At 40.9% G+C, this 4836-nt stretch overlaps 1 non-coding gene across 1 annotated transcript; it reads right to left on the bottom strand.

Moving 5' to 3' along the window:
• Positions 1–1830: 1830 nt before the first annotated feature.
• On the bottom strand, positions 1831–1958 carry LOC115101517 (U6atac minor spliceosomal RNA). Its single transcript, XR_003859321.1, has one exon. It is a non-coding gene; the product is annotated as a U6atac minor spliceosomal RNA (small nuclear RNA).
• Between the last annotated feature and the right edge of the window lie 2878 nt (positions 1959–4836).

The following is a 4836-nucleotide window of genomic DNA, read 5'->3' as shown; positions in this document are numbered from 1 at the left end:
GAGCAGAGCGGCGGTGACGACATATTTATTCCAGATGGAGAAGAGGACCGATCGACCAACAGACCCAGCTGCTGCTGACCTACGTTTTACTCTCACATCTTTCCCTTTTCGCCCCCTGCTTTTCAAAATGAATCCCCCTTTTTTCTTTTTACCATGAAGTACAGATGGTTAAATTCACTAATTGAATGAAAACAAAGCAAAAACAAATAGAACAAACACCATGGATTTGAAGTGGGTTTAAAAAATAATAATAATGCGGATACTTGTGTCTATCCACATTTGTAATTGTGTTAAAGGCTAGCCTACCTGACAGCGTGGGGTTTGTTGTCAGTGGTCCAGGGACTCTTGACTCCTGACTCTTCACCGATGCTGTCTGTGTTTTGACTGCGTTTCCTTTCATTCGGTTCTCATGAAGTGCACATACTCATTTCAATGGAAATCATGCAAACAGTCTTGGCTGTGAAAAAGGGCTCCCATGATCGAGAATTACTGAGGAGGGACTGGAACTGATGACACACAACACGGTTGAGCTCTGCGGTGCAGGGTGTTAGAGTTACGGGCCCCTCATGTCTTCCTCTAGAGCTGAAATTGAACATGACAAAAACCTAACATAACAAAGCCTAAAGAACTTGTTCACCTCTATACTGGCACAGACTTTAATATCTCAGTAGCCCGGAACTCTCTCAGTTCAGTCCAGGCTACTTACCCGCCTCCAGGCCTGCTGGCTACAACATCAAAATCGTATCAAAGTCATTGATGACAAAGGTTTGATACTGGTTTCAGCAGGGTGCACATATTAGATAGAGCTAGAGCAGTAGAGAAACCCAGTCAAACACTGCTGCAATACCTATCTCACCAGTCTGCCTGCCTGATGCAGGAGCCACAGACACACACACTCACACACACACACCGAGGTGTCCTGCTGTGGTCTGTGCAGAGGGCCCTGATGTCTTACACAGAGACAGAGACAAATATTTTAGCAATCTTTATTACAGACACTTCACCCGCTGGCCAGGCATACCTTTATGAGGGATATGGTTTGAGGCAGGAATTGATCTTGTTCTGTCTTTGGTAGAACATGACTGCCCTCTTCTGGTCTCTTCTGGTCATTGGCCAGCAGCAAACCACCCTGCATACCACTGCTGGCTTGCTTCTGAAGCTAAGAAGGGTTGGTACTGGTCAGTTCCTGGATGGGAGACCAGATGCTGCTGGAAGTGGTGTTGGAGGGCCAGTAGGAGGCACTCTTTCCTCTGGTCTAAAAAATGTCCCAATTCCCCAGGCCAGTGATTGGGGACACTGCCCTTTGTAGGGTGCCGTCTTTTGGATGGTACGTTAAACGGGTGTCCTGATGGATCCCATGGCACTTATTGTAAGAGTAGGGGTGTTAACCCCGGTGTCCTGGCTAAATTCCCAATCTGGCCATCAAACCATCACGGTCACCTAATAATCCCCAGTTTACAATTGCCTTATTCATCCCCTGTAACTATTCCCCAGGTCGCCGCAAATGAGAATGTGTTCTCAGTCAATTTACCTGGTAAAATAACGGATAAATAAATTGAAGAAACCTACACAAAGATTTCAGTATGTAAATTAAGAAGCATTCTCATCTGCAGTACAGTGTTACGTGCTGTTATCTGTTTTCTTATGTTTTGGGGCATGAGTAGCAACTTCATTTTGTGAATATTAATGCAAATGGTTAATTCTTCAAACCAAAAGCAGCCAATGAAATAACAGTCCTAGTAAGCATAATGGTTCATAATTCTTATCATGTCTTTTTGTGAAGTACATATTTCTGTGAGAATTAAATTAATTTACAAGGAGATGTATCAATTAAAAACTTGGTTGAAGATGCCACGAAGTAAGTGGCAATGCCTTAACCATATGTGTGTTGAAGGCCACTAGGGCCTCTTCCATCCTTGTCAAGGGGAGTGCTAACCTTCTCTCCTTTCATACAACACAACAACGTTTGTGGAAATCATCGCCATATAACCCACTGCTAGAATATCAACTTCTCGTTCACGGTTGGTAAAATTGAATCTGACATTTTGGATAAATATACAATAACAGTAAAACGTATTATGTCCCCATACGTTTAATATTTTCTAACATCCAAATCAGTGGTTATACACGTTTTATTCGTTGTATTAATATAACCTTCCCAGAATGCAGTGTATTTTATTTACATATTTTTAGTGTGGGCCAATGACATTGAGTTATAGATACCACGTTTTTCAATCCCGGAAGTCAACTAAATATTTTCGAATTGGAGCCAGATCGTTTTAAAACAAAACGATACGCTATAAAACAACTAGGTGTCTGATTTTCGTTAGTTGTCTACCTACTTTCGCCCTTGTCTCGAAGACTAACAATGTTGTTTGATAGTAGTTCGCTGCGGTTTTCTCCCCTCCAGCCTCTGTCAGCTGATGGCAATGATGTGTATAGTATGACGCGTTACATATGAGACGTTGGTATATGAGGTATTATACGTGTCTATACCTCGATTGTAAAATGTAATATTCAACTAACTGGTATTTTTTTTTACATTTTGTATTTCATTAGGATCCTCATTAGCTGTAGCAAAAGCAGCAGCTACTCTTCCTGTGGTCCACACAAAACATGAAACATTACATAATACAGAAATAACATTAATAGACAAGGACAGAACTGCATACATTTTTTTTAAGGCACACGTAGCCTACATATAAATACATACAGAAACTATCTAGGTCAAATAGGGGAGAGGTGTTGCTTTATCTGTTGTTTAAACCAGGTTTGCTGTTTATTTCAGAAATATGAGATGGAATGGAGTTCCATGCAATAATGGCTCTATATAAAACTGTACGCTTTCTTGCATTTATTCTCGATTTAGGGACTGTGAAAAGACTGGTGGCATGTCTGGTGGGGTAAGTGTGTAAACAATTTGGGATTTTCAACACATTAATGTTTCTTATAAATAAGAAGTGATGCAGTCAGTCTTTCTTCAACTCTTAGCCAAGGGAGACTGGCATGCATAGTATTTACAGTTGAAGTCGGAAGTTTACATACACTAAGGTTGAAGTCATTATAACTCATTTTTCAACCACTCCACAAATTTCTTGTTAACAAACTATAGTTTTGACAAGTCAGTTAGGACGTCTACTTTGTGCATGACACAAGTAATTTTTCCAACAAATGTTTACAGACAGATTATTTCACTTATCACAATTCCAGTGGGTAAGAAGTTGACTGTGCCTTTAAACCGCTTTGAAAATTCCAGAAAATGATGTCATGGCTTTAGAAGCTTCTGATAGGCTATTTGACATCATTTGAGTCAATTGGAGGTGTCCTTGTGGATGTATTTCAAGGCCTACCTTCAATCTCAGTGCCTCTTTGCTTGACATCATGGGAAAATCAAAATATATCAGACAAGACCTCAGATTTTTTTGTAGACATCCACAAGTCTGGTTCATCTTTGGGAGCAATTTCCAAATGCCTGATGGTACCATGTTCATCTGTACAAACAATAGTAAGCAAGTATAAACACCATGGGACCACGCAGCCGTTATACCGCTCAGGAAGGAGACACGCTCTATCTCCAAGAGATGAACGTGCTTTGGTGCAAAAAGTGCAAATCAATACCAGAACAACAGCAAAGGACCTTGTGAAGATGCTGGAGAAAACCGGTACAAAGGTATACATATCCACAGTAAAACGAGTCCTACATCGACGTAACCTGAAAGGACGCTCAGCAGGGAAGAAGCCGCTGCTCCAAAACCGTCATAAAAAACCAGACTACGGTTTGCAACTGCACATGGGGACAAAGATTGTACTTTTTGGAGAAATATTCTCTGGTCTGATGAAACAAAAATAGAACTGTTTGGCCATAATGACCATCGTTATGTTTGGAGGAAAAGAGGGAGGCTTGCAAGCTGAAGAACACCATCCCAACCGTGAAGCACGGGGGTGGCAGCATCATGTTGTGGGGGGTGCTTTGCTTGCAGGAGGGACTGGTGCACTTCACAAAATAGATGGCATCATGAGGGAGGAAAAGTATGTGGATGTATTGAAGCAACATCTCAAGACATCAGTCAGGAAGTTAAAGCTTGATCGCAAATGGGTCTTCCAAATGGACAATGACCCCAAGCATACTTCCAAAGTTGTAGCAAAATGGCATAATAAGGACAACAAAGTCAAGGTATTGGAGTGGCCATCACAAAGCCCTGACTTCAAACCTATAGAAACGTTTAACCCAAGTTATTGGCAATGCTACCGAATACTAATTGAGTGTATGTAAACTTCTGACCCACTGGGAACGTGATGAAAGAAATAAAAGATGAAATAAATCAGTCTCGCTACTATTATTCTGACATTTTACATTCTTAAAATAAAGTGGTGATCCTAACTGACCTAAGACAGGGAATTCTTACTAGGATTAAATGTCAGTAATTGTGAAAAACTGAGTTGAAATGTATTTGGCTAAGGTGTATGTAAACTTCCGACTTCAACTGTATAAAAGCCCTCTGACTACAATGAAGAGAAAGACGTTCCGCTTTGTTCTGGGCCAGCTGCAGCTTAACTAGGTCTTTCCTTGCAGCTCTCAACCACACAGCTGGACAATAATCAAGAGAAGACAAAACTAGAGCCTGCAGGACTTGCTTTTTGGAGTGTGGTGTCAAAAAAGCAGAGCATCTCTTTATTACAGACAGACCTCTCCTAAATCTTTACAACCATTGAATCTTTATGTTTTGACCATGACAGTTTACAATCTAAGGTAACACCAAGTAATTTAGTCTCCTCAACTTGTTCAACAGCCATTACCAGATTCAGCTGAGGTCTAGAATGCCGCAATAGAGTGAT

This window comes from Oncorhynchus nerka, linkage group LG19 (genome assembly GCF_034236695.1).
Source record: "Oncorhynchus nerka isolate Pitt River linkage group LG19, Oner_Uvic_2.0, whole genome shotgun sequence".
Classification (NCBI taxonomy): Eukaryota; Metazoa; Chordata; class Actinopteri; order Salmoniformes; family Salmonidae; genus Oncorhynchus; species Oncorhynchus nerka.
Note: the sequence above shows the minus strand (reverse complement) of the source record. Positions and strands in the feature narration are given on the sequence as shown.